Genomic DNA, 15,517 nt, shown 5'->3' with positions numbered 1-15,517 from the left:
TTTCTGGTGGGAATTCTGTAATATTTTTCAGTGAAAATAGTTTCTTCTCCTTCATCTTCAAAACATTATGCAATAATTTTTTCATAAAATCTGCAGGGTCTTTTGTTTCAATGCCAGCAATTCTTACACTTTTGTCTGTGATTTTCTACATTTAGTTCTACAAACCTATTTTATGGCACTTGATAATGCCTCTTTAAATATATCATTGTCTACTGTGTGAGTTTGGAGTCTTTTACTTTATCTCCATACCCACCACTCACTTACCAAGCTGCAGATTTTATTTTCCATTGATTGCCATTTTCTTAGGACATTATTGGTTGCTGAAAGTTATCCAGTTCTGTTGTTTCCAGATGGCATTAAAGAACTAAGGGACATATCAAACTCCCATTGAAATCAACAGGAGGATTTTTTTCAACTTAAATGGAAGTTAGATTGAATCCTTTGTGGGTTTTCCTGGGCTCCAGTTCTTGCACAGGGATTCATGCAGATGGACCTTCTTGCCTGTTGATAGGGTCTATACTCTGCAGTGATTCCTTTTCAGGTGCAGGCCAGGGCCCTGTTTTTGTGTGGTTGGTAGGAAAATGTGTAGGCCCTGTTGTAAGATTGTTGGGCATGTTTGCTCTGGAGCATTGTTAGATGGTAATCTCTCCACCCTCCCCCCCCTCCTTGGCATGATTTATAATCATGTTTTTCACACCCTACCTCAGTAACAAAATTTGTGGAATTTCTACCACAATGGTAGGGCGGGGCACTGGCATCACTAGACAACTGTCTTAACTTAAATTAAATCTCACAGTAAAAACATAACACAAAAACTTTCTGATAAAGAAACACAAATGACAGATGTATACATGACACACATAGATCAGCTTTAAATGCCAGTCCACAAGCACAGATTATTAGCCTAAAACAATAACAATATGCACTTTTCCTGTTAAATTGCATATACCTGTACAATATTTTTCTCAAGAAACAGAAATTACAAGTACTTTACCAAAAATGTCTATTGTTATATGATAAATATATTATCTGATATCTCCTGCTTACTAGTATCTCTCAAAAGAAAACGTTTAAATATCAAAACCAAAAAAACCAAAATAATATATTAAAAGAATAAAATACAATTATTGATGGATCAGAATTAAGGTTCTGGTTCTGCAGCTTTTGGTCATGTTGAAGTCTGTGGCATGATTTGTGTGAGCTAAGTGCTACTGATCATGAATGAGGGTTTCAGAACTGGGTTCTAAGACTCTTGCGCTTTCTTTATCCTTGAAAAGAATAAAGGGCCAGGTCATCCACAGGAGTGAGGAAAAGGATCAGAGATTTCTGCACCAATCCTCTTTTTGTAGCTCACCAAATTGATCGGTTAAGGGCACAAGCTCTGGCTCCAGCACTACCTCCCCTCTGCTGGCACTTCATCAGTGTGGAGTTAGTGGAGACAATGGACATTCCCTGCCCATGGCTGGTCCTGGGACGACCAGGAGGAGAGCGTTTGGGTCCATGGTTCAGACTGTATTATCATTTCCAAATAAGTTCCATTGGGCCAGAGGAGGGATATTGTGTGTTCACCCTGCTCTTGCTCACATCTTTCCACAGCTCACCCAGTCTCCACTCTTTTGGTCAATGAAAACCCCCGGCCTAGGGAAAGGCCTTCATGGGATCCAGAGAAGAGAAAACAGTGCCATTGAGGCAGCTGACCCCCTCTTCTGCTGACCCCCTCTTCTGAGATGTTGGCGATGACCCAGGCCAATGTGTTTGTTTATTATGAGGGCTGTGTGAGATTTATGTCCTTAACTAGTTATTTCCTTGCTTTGAAGTGCTGGGGTTTTGTAGACTGTGAGAAGTAAGTACATAGTTGTCACTTAGCAACCTTAACTTTTGTTTGAAAGAAAGAGGATTTGTTTTTGGAACATTAGAAATAATAGGTTGTATGGGTGTTACTAACATTTCACATTAGACAACAAATACTTAGAAAACATTTTTCTGCAGATGGAAGCTTTCAGAAACGCTTGAAAGACATCTTCCTTATCTAAAGTTATTACTACTTTCAGTGCATTTTATTTTATTTAATTATAAAATGGCCTGTTAAAATAACTTTATTCCATATGTACTGTATACAGAAATGTATGTGGTCAACAAAAAATATGAGCAAGATTGTGGTGCTCTTGCTTTCCCTGGGGAACATTTGTTTATGCAAGTTCCTATTGACTTCAATGGGCTACTCCCATAGTAACCACTCTCCTGAATGAGGAGCTCAGTCTAGCCCTGTGTTATTTACTAGAATGTGCCCCAGCTGTGGAACTAGGCCTTCTCTTAAATAAAAAGTTTTACTCATCTTACTATAAATTGTAAAAGTCTTAATATAATAAACCACATTAGTGCAATGGTGACTTTTGTACTCTGTTAAATAAAGCTGCTATTAATATAAATGAATCTCCAAGTGACTATGGAAATATATTGCTATGGTAACTGTGATCCACAACAGCACTTGTTTGATTTTTGTTGCTATTGCACTTGAACAGATTTAAAGATGACAGTATCTCTTTTTTTCCAGTTTTTAATATGTCCAACCTGCAAAAATAAATAAATCAATATTTCCAATATTACACACTTATAGAAAGTGAAGCGAAGCTACAGTTTAGGTTTATTTAGCCTTTCAAGTTTTACAGTCTGATGAAATGTGTCAAAACTATTTTATAAAATTAGTAACATTTGAATCTGTGTACTTTTAAAAATACTACAGTCTTGAAATTTGGAAAGCAGATATTTCATATCTCAACCTTATGTCTTTGTTTAAGAACTTATTGCAAGTTGTGTACTCAGTTTAATAAGAATGGCTCCAGTTCGAAATACAAATATTGTAATATACATAGATTTTTCTGTTAATTTCTTCTGCCTATATTCAGTTAGTGGAGCATTGTAGAAGATTGTATATTAAAATCAGAATAAATGACTGAAGCCCTGATCCTTTACCACTTATGTGCTTAGTGTTACATACATGATTAGTTCATGAGATTACCCCTTGCATAAAATTAAGCATATGGATTGGTGTATGCAAGATTGGGGCTCAGTCTGGACTAATTTTTTACATTGAAGACTATTGGGTTTGTTGCTAGTTGTGACCCTAACCGCCCCTCAAAGCTAACTGCCAGAGGGCCCACAATATTTTAACTCATATCAGGCCTGATACATTCACTACACCCAACACAAGTAATATGTATCAAAAAGGTAACTTGTAAGGTCTCAAGTAAACTGGCAACACGCTGGTCAGGGATATCTTTGCATGCTGTATATATGGGTTGTGTATAAAGAGTTATGTAAGTGTGCTGAAAATATGTTCTTAAAATCTGTTTTGGACACAGTGAATAAATCAAGCCTGCCTTAGACAAAGGAATGTGGATTTACCTGTCTGACTGGCTTGATTACAGGCAGAAGACAATTAAAGTATATTTACATATATTGTAAACAAAGCCATCAAAATAACAAACAGCAGCTTAGTTAGGACACCAGGAGACAGAGTTTGCACCCCCAGCAGGTCTTTCTGGCTCTTGAGGTATAAACAATGGACTTTTGGAAATAAAAAGGGAGCAAAAGATATTCTAGTTATCCATCAATTAGGGAACAAAGGGGACAGGACCCTCTGCCTCCATTAAGATTGGATCCTCTACCAGGACTTGCTGGAGATGCTATTAGCTTGATGTAAGCAAAAAGGCTGTGTAGACAAAGACATAGCTTGCTAGAATTACATGTTAGACACTTGAAAGTGTATTATTGTTGTTTTGTTTGTAACCATACCTGTCTCTTTCTTTTGCTTAGTATCACTTACATTTCTGTTCTTTATTCATAAACTTATTCTTAATTTTACTGTAAACCATCCCAGTGCTGTTATATTGCAGTAAAGAGTGAGTCTTCAGGTAACCCAGCAGACTGGTGTGTGCACTGTCTCTCTGGTAGCAGCAAACTCAATAATTTCTGTGAGTGCCCAGTGAGAGTGGCTGGACACTTCAGCAAGATGTCTCTGGGGACCTTGGGAATAGGATTCAGTGACTGTTACCTGTGAGGCAAGGTTGAGACTGGCAGCGTCTTGAGGATTTTGCTGGTGCAGCAGACAGACTGGTGTGGTAGGGAGCTGACTCACAGTTTAAGACCCAGCAAAACTCTCATTAGCTGAAGCACAGAGATAACACAGTGGCTTACAGTTCTGGATTCCCAGAGGAAAGCATCAGAATAGTTTTGTATCGTCTTTTATCAGAAGGGAGTAACAAACAGCTATTAGAACAGTCTTCTAGATAGGGTTTCACTGTCTGGTTCACAGGGTTGCCTTGCTTTAGCAAATAAATCCTATTAAAAATTTTGTTATGTTAAGGTTGTAGAAATATAGCTAGAGCTTTAGCTTTAACATGACTTGTGCTACCATGAGAAAATATTGCCCAAAGGCTAATTTAAGGGGTTAGCTTCTTAATTGTTACAGTACTGCCCCAAAGATTCAGAGATTTCAAATATAATTCAAGTCCCAAGTCTCTCAGAATTGAACACAAAGACTTCCAACAAAGTAAATTTCAGAAAATCAAAATGTAATTGTCCAAAGATTGATTTTCTATAATAATAATTAGTAATAATACTTAGAATTTATGAAGTGGTTGCCCTTCCCATTATGAATCTACACTCCGGTACTTCTATTCCAATAGGCATAGGGAATGAAAATTGTATTCCCCTGGGTCAGCAAGGGGGTGCATTAAGGCCATTAACTAATTAATATCTCAGTGCCCTTGTGAGGTGAATATTTATATGCTATTATCTCTGCTATAAAGATAGGGGAAGTAAGACAGAGGAAGATCAAGGATCAGATTGAAATCACTGGGATTACTGCTCAAATGAGTAAGGGTCATAGACCAAGTAAATTTCAGAAATGAAATGAAAACCCCAGACTTTGGGGGTACCTAGTCCTATACTTCATCCACTAGACCATGCTCCCTTTGAAGTTATGAAATAAAAATAAGGTATTTAATCTTACTTTATTACCTGCCTCTCAAAAAATTGAAATAAATGCAAATATTTGAAAGTTGTTGGCAGATCTACTATTGTGTGTTTACAGAACATTTCATTTTTAAAGGCGTGATCTAGAGCATGAATGGAAGGATTCACACACTTGATTTCATGTCAATTTATTGACAAGTTTTTCTACAAAGCTAATTGAAAGTTTCCTGCCACTGGGATGAATTTTCTAAAGGATGAAAAACAACTTCTCTTTATTGGACTTTGCTAACCTTCAACAGTATGAAATAAACTCTAATATTGGTCTCATTAAAATTAAGTCAGACTGGAAGAAGTGAAGAAAGAGTTGTTGACTCTGAAAACTACTCTTTTCATCAGAGTAATGAAATGCAGAACTTGACTTACAAAGTTAAAAATAGAAATTTCTACCACAAAGCGCTCTATCTTTTAATAGTTGGGTTTCCCCGCCCTCTCTTTACATCTGGGCTTGTTTCTTATGGAAAGTCTTGTACAGACTAAAGAGAAATGTTTTTAATGGGCTTCACTTGCAGAAATGTTCTTAAAGCTAGACCGGTTGTTATAGTTGAAAGACAGTATTCAAAGGGAAAGAGAGGAAATAAAATGTGCCATCTTGTTATAGAAAACATATGCCAGAACAATGTACAACAGTTAATAAAAATGATAGTTTCTAGAAATATAAACCTAATTAAAAATGAATTATAATAAAAATGTGCTAAGGATATATAAGTTTTTAATAGAGAGTTGAAAATGGAACAGTTAATAGGTTACAGACTGGCAGAAAGACAAAGATGAAACAGTATGTACTAAATAGCTAAGAGATTTAACTTTAACAGTGCAATGAGAAAGGGCATAGTAAGGAGAATCAATCTTGAGCAAAAAGAATAAAATGTGAGGAACAATATAGTCAGAACATATGAGTATTAGCTCATGAATGAATTTGAAAACTAAGGTCCCTGTCTGAGGTCCATAGGCAAGGATACTTCAATGGCAGTTTACCTAAGTAAGATCCCTCTCCAGCCCTGCACCCACCCCCTGACTCCCAGACCCTTGGGCTGACTCCAACCCAGCTTTGACCTTTAGCTTGTTTCCAGCCTCTGACTACAATCCTGATTTGGCTTCTCTGTCGACTCTGACCCTGGTTTGGACCCGCGGGCTGGGCCTATTTTACGTCCTCTTTGACTCTTGGCACCTGATAGCGACTACCGCTGCAACCACCAGGTTTGACGGCCTAGAATCCATGGCCTGAAACACTGGAAAAGTTCTCGATGCCAGGATTTTCTGATGATTTGGAGTTGACTTTAATGGAGAGGCTGGAAAACTATTCCGACCAAATGACATTGTTGTTAGACGACAGAGCAAGTTGACCCAGAGGCGGATATGAGTACAGGCTTCTTTACCGCGATACTTGTTCCCCTGGACCCAATTGTCCAGTAAGCACTGAATTAGTTACAGCACATTCTTTTTGTTTGTTAGTATGTACACTCCTACATCCATTACAACACCCCAAAACCCCTTATGAAGTAATAAACACACCCATTTTGTTAGTAAAACCACCCTATCTATTGTGCACAGCATTACACATATTACACAGGCATTTTACCTTGAAAATATATTTCTTTGCAACAATTTGTTGCCCAAATCACCCTGGTCAGCAATTCTCAGGGGAGAGAGGAAGGAGCCATGAACAATTCTCAGGGGAGGTAGAAAGGAGCCATGAGCCAGGGCTTGTTTATGTAGCTGGGACAGGAAGGGAGGAGGAGACAACATTGCTTCACCCAAAAGGTAACCTTTAGATCCCCACATTTCTTATGCATCTGCAACACTTACCAATTCTTACAAGCACCAGGGAAGGGCAAAATATTGCAACTTATTTATTAAACAAACTACAGCTTTCTTATGCCTTTGTCCCCTAATGCCATGTCAGCACATTAGCAGCTTCCCAGGTCTCTACTTAACCCATACATATCCCAACAATTGTCATAAATGGAATTACCATACCCACTATTATCCTGGTTGACCCCACATACCCCCTTTTGCATGACTTATGAAACCATATTCTGGTCTCAGAGGGCCTGGCAAAAGAAGGTTCAATTATATTCTCAGCAGGTGCAGAATGGCGGTTAAATGTGCGTTTCACTGAAATCCCTCTGGCTCTGTTTACAGACACGTTTGGTTGCCTGTGTCATCAGTGCTGTCTGCGTTATTGTGGCTTGCTGTGCTCTTTGTAATTTGTGTGAAGCCAAGGATGAGCCATTTGCCGGTGAATGGAGCTAGGACAGTAATGGATTGCTGAACCAGTACACTCAGCCAGAAAGTGTACCTATCACAGCTGGAGAAGAATGTACCCAGGCAACAGAAATAAGAGGTGCTCTGTGCCCTACCTTAGGGACTGGCATGGCCAAAGAGAGGGAGAATAGTAAATTTATGAATATTGTTGTACAGTAATGCTTACAGTACATGAGGTACTGTCACATCACACAGTGAAAGGGGAGGGGTACTGTCACTGCAGTGAATGAGGGGGTTAATACTAATAATAATTAGAGATATACCTATCTCCTAGAACTGGAAGGGACCTTGAAAGGTCATTGAGTCCAGCCCCCTGCCTTCACTAGCAGGACCAAGTACTGATTTTTGCCCCAGATCCCGAAGTGGCTCCCTCAAGGATTGAACTCACAGCCCAGGGTTTAGCAGGCCAATGCTCAAACCACTGATTGTTATGAATTTTTCTGATGGATGAGATGACTGTTTATGAAAGGGGGACTGTGCACTTACATTATGGATTGTTGTATATACATGTATTGAGAGATTGTGTTTAGATAAAGCCTCTGCATTTTGCCTTACCATGTGTTTATCTATATTATTCAGAATACACATTGTATGATGTGATGTAGTGATTTCAATGCACTTTCTTAAATAAATAAAAGCCTTTGGGAATATGGATGTGTTACCAAAAAAAAAAGAAAGAAAGAAGAAGAAGATACTATCATATTGTCAGGCAGGGCAGCTGCCATTAGAACTTGAAAACAACATTAATAACCAACACCAAAACCAGTAATAAAGGATATAAATGAAACATTGAACAGTGAGGCCAGTGCCATTAAAACAATCTCATTTTGTGTGTCCTCTGGCATGTTCTCTTTTCCCTTACTTGTGTGTTTAGCATGCATTTGGTGCCATTGCACTGGTGTGAAGGCCTGCAGGAGGAAGGGTATCAGCACGGAGGTGGACGTGTGCAGGGGAGAGAGGGTCTGGATGCTGGTGGAGAACTGTAAGGTGTAGATTTGCCTTGTCCAGCTGCTGTTAAGTCCCAGTTGCAAGTGCCTTCTCTATCATTTCAGACATTTCACATTTTGGAGGACATAATTCTTGCCATTCCAGAATGGCAAAGGGATATTTTTTTCCAAGCTGCCAGTGGCAAGCCGGCCATGTATGCCACAGAAGTTTTCCAGTTTATGGTGAATGAACAGGACACCTGGGAGAGGAGAGGGGAGGGCTGGTCATGTAGCAAATTTGCAACTATCAGTACCTGGAATGGGTTCAAAATTGACAGGGCTATCAACCAGAGGCTACATTAGCATCCACATGGATTAGTGCCTCCCCACAGTTTCCGATACAGACACAGCCTGTTATGACCACATGCAAACACACATGCTAATACGGAGTCTCTAAGAACTCCACACTCCACCCCCCTGTGCTGGCACATTCCTGGACTTTATAAAAACCACCATCTGTGTTTCAGAAAAATGATATCACCACCCATGGACCATTTTCACTTACATGGACTACATTCAGCCTTCCCAGCCCCCATACAGTTTGCTGTGTACAAGGGGCTCATTAAATGGATGGGCTGGTAGTGTAGCAGTGTAGTAACTATGAGGAAGGCGGCAATATAAGGTTAATATTTTTATTACCCCAGCACATCATAGCAAGATTGCGCACGTTTCTATTAAAATTTCATTTTTAAATGTTTGTTTCACTGTTTGTGGTTCCTGGTCTCCATTTTGAATTCTACTTGGGTACTGAGGGTGCCAGGGTGGGGTGATGCTAAGCTGCTGGTATGAAGTCCATCATTAACAGAAACATGTTGTTACCGGTGGCTGGTAATAATTTTTGCATTGGTTCATAACCTGGAAATCCCTCTCATTCCTACCTTAATAAAAACAAACATGGAACCAGAAACTTACCAGACTCTGAGGCAACTTCTGCCCCTCCCATTTCTCCTGCCAGTTCCGGGGAGGGCTGCTTCTCTGGTAGAAATAAAAAGCTCCTCCAAGCAGGGACCCAGCATGTGCTGCAACTGCTCTGGCGGCAAAGCCTCCTGGAGAATTAGTTCAGCACCAAAATCATATTGTTTGCCCCATCCAGCACTTCCTGGATTCAGGTGAGAAAGTTGCCTTCCCAGCTGACCAGGCCTTCGTGATGCGCTGGTGGCTCTGTGCTCGGCGCAGTACCCAGCATCAGGTCAAACTCCTTGTAAAAGAGGCAGGATGACAGAGAGTTCTCATCTCTAACTTTCTGACATTTGGTCTTGAGCTCCCTGCACTGGTTGCCAATCCAGTGAATCGCCAGCACTGCTAGCTTCTTCACTCTTTCCTGGTACACGTGGTAATTTCTGGAATTCTTGCTAAAATTGAACTTTTTGCTTGCCTTGCACCAGAGATTCACCAAAATTTGGCTGTGCTCCTGTGGCCAGGAAGCAGCACACTTGGCAAATGACTTCTTCTAGTTGGTGACGGTTGCAAATGCAGGTGAATGTTCAATGTATTTGCAGCTCAGCAGTCAGAATAAAATGGATGCATTAAGCACCAAGCTACTGTACACGAACAAGAGGGGTTGCTTCTGTGTCCTGGGAGTCAACTGGCTACTCTTGGGGTAGAGAGGACAAAGAGCAACAGCCCATGGGATTGTGGGATAGCATTGTCAGACTTTTAGGGCTCGAGTCTAGTGGGCCTGGACCTGAGCTGCATCTACACTGCAAAAGAATGGAGTTTCGGTCTGAGCCCTCGTGGCTTAATGATGCTTATAGACTTAAGTGAGACAAAAATGACTGAATAAGGGAGAAAGAACATTAGAAGTAAAGAAATCAAGAAATTAATCCTCATTAATATTAAAACCACTAGTGAAAAATATTGGCAGGGAAAAAAAAGCCCAGTTATGGAACAATAATCAGAAAATTCATTAAGAAAGAGGTTTAAACAGTCAGGGCCTGGTCCAAAGCCCACTGAATTGTACGGTAATTGACAGCTAATTTAAATTTGTTAGAAAGGGAAAGCTGAAAGAAAATATGCCTTTAAAAAAGGAAAAAAAACATTGAATTTATATCTTGAAATAAGAGCAACACAGTCACAACCACTGCTAGAACAGGGATAGTCAAGAAAGACGCAGGGGATTAACAGCTTGAAAGAAAGTGTAGAATCTTCCTGCAAAGTTTCAGCCAAGCGTAAAAATCAATAGTAGTATAAAATAGAAATAATTTCTTCTTTCTAAAAGTGTTATTAGAGTGGTCTTGGTATAGTTACACCTTTACGCATAGATTAGTCTACAGACTCAGTGTTCAATATTGTCTTATATACCTGGTAAGTTTAATAAATGTTCTTGAAAGTACTACATGAAGTTAATTTATTTTGGATTACGCAGTTATTGTAGTATATTAACAATAGGAAAGAAGGTGTTAAGATGAACTCCTATTGAAACAGGAGCAGGAATCCAAAAGTGGAGAAAACAGCATAGAGACTAAATTATAGATATTACAGGGAGAAAAACAAAGATGAGATCACTACAGATTCCTAAGTACAGCACAAGGCAATAGGGTTGAGGGGAGGAATTAGCCATTGATGGGATGAGAAAGAAGAGAAAGTGATAAAACTGACAATTTGAAATCAGTTCTGATAACTAGGAACTGAGGGACGAGGAGAGGGGAAGGAAGGAAGGGATAAAGGATAAATAAAACATTTTTAAAAATGAGTCTGAGGCCATGAATTAGACCAGCAGTATAAAATGGCAAACTAAAGGTTATGGAAAATTTTAGCAGCATATCCATTAATCACCATAGCCCCATGACAGAGGAGATCATTTCATCACGTTTGCCCAAATAAAGCACTCAATCTTGCAAATGCTCCATTCTCAGAGCTCCCATTAAAGTCAGTTGAAATCATACATCCAAAAGCAGGACTAAAAGAAATGTAGATTCAGAAGTGTGGGCCTGATCCAGGGGTTGGCAACTTTTCAGAAGTGGTGTGCCAAGTCTTCATTTATTCACTCTAATTTAAGGTTTCGTGAGCCGGTAATACATTTAAACGTTTTTAGAAGGTCTCTCTCTATAAGTCTATAATATATAACTAAACTATTGTTCTATGTAAAGTAAATAAGATTTTTAAAATGTTTAAGAAGCTTCATTTAAAATTAAATTAAAATGCTGATCTTATCAGTTTAGTGTGATCCTTGCCCTTGCTTTTCCTTGCTGAGTTTTCCAATGTCTGGCACGTATTTGGATACTTTAAGCTGCACACAGGCTTCTGAGTGATCAGTTGTTAACCAGCTCCGAGAGGGACAGAGGACAGATTTCATGTGTGAAAATACCTGTTCACACAGGTATGTGGATCCAAATGCTGAAAGCATTGCAAACGCAATTTTCTTCAAACAGTTAAATTTCACTGGCAGGGCCGTCCAGCAGGTCAGAATAGAGGCCCCATGTTCTCTCTCGGTAGCGTCAAGTGCACTCCGCAGATCTCCAAACTTTGATGCCCACAATTCTGAGCTGTTTAACTGAATGAGCTGCATTTCGAAATCTTCAACACCCATCCACTGAAATACAGACAAATCCAAGTCGCTTTTGTTGAACTTTTCAGGGTTAATTAGAAAAGAAAGCACTGGGCCAAATTGCTGGAAATCTTGAAATCTGTCAGAAAATTCTGATTCCAGTTCTTGCATGTACATTCCAATCTCATCGACACTGACAGTGCAACGTGTTGATAGCTCTTTTATGTGTTGGAAGTAGAGGAAAGTCGAAGTTCAAATATCCCGAGAAAAAACTGCTAGTTTTACAATAAACGCCTTCCAGGTTTCATAAAGATCCAGAACCATTTGCCCTGCACCCTGGAGATGGAGGTTGAGTTCGTTTAGGTGAGCGATGATGTCAGTTAGAAACATGAGCTTACACAGCCATTTGTCATCCAGTTTGGGGTAGTTTTGTTCTTTTTCCGACAAAAAGGCCTTGATTGCATCAAAACAGTTTACAAAGTGCACCAAAACCTTGCCACGACTTAGTCACCAAATGTTGCTGTGAAGTGGAATGTTGTTATAAGCACCGTCCATCTCTTCTAGCAGTGCTTGAAACTGTGAGTCAAAGCAGATCAAGCAATAAGGTAATTCACAATTCGCACCACTGTATTCATCACATTATTAAGCTCTGAATTAGAAATTTTAGCACACAGGTTTTCTTGATGGATGATACAGTGAAATTTGACTGTCAGGTGGCCAATTTGATCTTCAAGTAACTTTACAAATCCCTTCTGTTTTCCGACTATGGCAGGAGCACTATCTGTTGTCACACAAAATATTTTTCTGCTTCTCTCTGGCCGGCTTTGAAAGGGAAAGTGCCGCTTCTCTCCGGCTGCACGGCTGCCCCTGCTCCTCCTGAGTCCTCTGGCCCATGCTCGCTGGGCTGCATTCTGAAAGGGACTTTAGAGCTGCAGGCCAGGGCCCCGGGGCCCCTTAGCCCAGGGCCCTGCGGCCCCTAAAGCCCCTGCATTCTGGGTGGCCCTGCCTGCCAGGGGTTGGGGGGGGCAGCTTCCCTGCTCGCTCGCTCCCAGAAAGTCCTAAGCACCTGGGGAAGAGCTGGGAGGCAGGGAGGGAGGAAGGGAGGGGGAGGAGGCAGAGAAGAGGAACTTCTGCAATGCTCCCTTGTAAAGTCAGCCAAACGACGTTATAAGGGAGCATTGCACAACTTTAAATAAGTATGTTCCCTAATGGAGCAGCGACGTAACTTCGAAACAACGTTAAGCGGGAGGATGGTAAGTGGGGAGTTACCGTATTCATTTTATTTGTTCCTTATCTCATGGTTGCTTTTATATATTTAATTATACTGTACCTTTTGTCTAGATTCTAAACAGTTTAATAGAAATTTTAATATGTTATCATGATCATTTCTAGCAAAATAATTAAAATAAAACAAACTTAATGGTCCTGAATGTGTTGGCCTAAGTGACTGGATCAAGTCATTCTGAAAGTCAAAATATCTATACCATAATATATAAAAGTGAACCAAGTAGTATATTATTGATTAGATACAAAGATTTTATTGCCAGTGGTATTCATCTATTATTTCTTTTTTCTCTGTGATTTTTTCTATGTGATTCATAAGATATTTTTTCTTTTTTAAGAGTTATTCTTGCTTTCCTAAGATCAGTCTTTGGCCTGGTGATACTCAGAATGAATGGTAAAAAGGATGGCCTCCGCTAACTTTCAATGAAGGTTGCATAAAAGGTGTCTACTGCATGGTAAAGTAATCTGTCTCAATATCTGTATGCTCAAATAGCTGGCTGGGTGTAGTTACCCTTATTATTGAAACTCTGGATCTACTTTTCTTTAATTTGGAAAATATACATATTTTTAAATATAAATCTGGTTCAAGACAATTTTGCATTAATAATATAAAGTAGAGAATATGACTTAAAATGCTAAGATTATGTGATATCACCGGGTGCTCAACACCTGTGAAGAAAATCAGTGCACCTTTGTTTAAGTACCAAAATTTAGACAGCAGTTTTTAAAATATTGTTATGGGATGGGACTTCAGGTGTTCTAAATAATCATAGCTCCATTAACTTCAGATGAGTGAATGGCACTTACGAGTTAATCACGAGTGATTTCAATGGCACTATGACAATTTACACTAGCCGAGCATTTGCCCTGATACCTCTTCTCACCTCTCATTTTTGTATCATTTACTGGGCAACAATAGAAGAAGGGGAGAAGAAAAGGGCAGAAGAAGGGGCAAATGGGTGAATGGAGAGGTGATAAACTACAATGGGGGAGGAGACTGTAGGGTAATTGTAAGGCAAGAAATTAGTTAAGAGTAGTGAAACAAGCTTTTTGGTGATTTCTTAGTGTCAGGAAATATTTCTAAGCAGTGTAGACATATTGTCTGGGTAAAACTTATCCTCAACAGGAAATATCTTTAACAGCCCACACAGCTCTTAAATTTTACTCTGAAGGGTCTGAGCGTCACATGCCATAGTACACATCTGTCTTTGCTCACTGATCTTCAGGCTAGTGGCTAGTTGATATGTTGTACAATTTTCAGGGGCCTGAGACTGTTTTCAATTATCTTCATTTTATTTTGAAGGAGTTTATTTTCATTACTCCTGTGATCAATGCACCAGGGTACTCTCAGGGAGCTGGAGTCTCTGAAAGTCTAAAGGCAGTGTTTCCAGACCTACTGTAAATTAATGATATTGGTATCAGTCTTCGCCACAGCATTCTTCCTGGAAGGAAACAGACACACATAACTTCTGGAAACTAAAATCACTGAAGGAATGAAGAAGGGAATAGGATTGAGGTAATGTCATCATGTATTTCATTTGAACTGGTTTGGGTTGAAAAGTAGTACTATTGTACAAGTGTTAGATCCATCAGGCACTTTTCAATATCACAGTTTTTTATTTTTTCTGTTTGCAGAAGATTTTAGCAACCTAGTCACAGAAATGTAAATGAAAACACTTTACTGTGTATAATGTACAATCTAAGTGGATTTAAATTTGAATTCTAATGGGTCAGTCACATTACACTGACACTTTGTGCTTTGCATCCAGAAACTCAGCATGTGTGTCAAAGAGGGGATCACTTAATTCACCTCTCACTGAAATGCTAAATTAACTAGGACACTGGGGCTCATGACCATCTCCTGTAAAAAAAAACAAAAACAAAAAAAACCCCCAAAGGCTTTTAAATTAGGCTGCAATTGTACATCTCATCCAAAAATGGTACCTTCAGCAACACTCCCCCATATTCACTCCTGATTCCGAGGAAAGTGCTACCAACTGAATCAATAATGCCATTTCCAATAGCCCCTATGTTTCCCAGAAAAGTTTTCCATTCAAATACTGAACAGCCCCTGCTTGGTTTCTGAAATCTGACTGCAGATCACAGCCTGGGGCGGTATGGCTGCTGACATGTAAATGTGAAAGCAAATACTGGTCTATTTTGTGATTTACAATCCAAAGCAGCTTCCTTCTAGAACTTGGAGGATATAGCAGCGAGAAGCAGTGTTGTAGAGCATTTTTCTATTGATTAAAATGATATATTTTCCAGGTTCACGTTCCAAAGCTAGTTTCACAGTAGTTCCTCTTATCAATCATTGATACATCTTGTGCTAGACAGATGATTTAAAAAAAAACCAGAAGAGAAAAGGAAAAAAAAAAAAAGCAATGGCCTGCCCAAGTTAAAACATCAATAGTTTCATCCTGTGATTTTGAATCAATTTCTGTAGACAAGGTCAGTT

The sequence above is a fragment of the Mauremys mutica genome, chromosome 9, assembly GCF_020497125.1.
Source record: "Mauremys mutica isolate MM-2020 ecotype Southern chromosome 9, ASM2049712v1, whole genome shotgun sequence".
Classification (NCBI taxonomy): Eukaryota; Metazoa; Chordata; order Testudines; family Geoemydidae; genus Mauremys; species Mauremys mutica.
The sequence above is the reverse complement of the archived record's forward strand: the minus strand, read 5'-3'. Positions refer to the sequence as shown.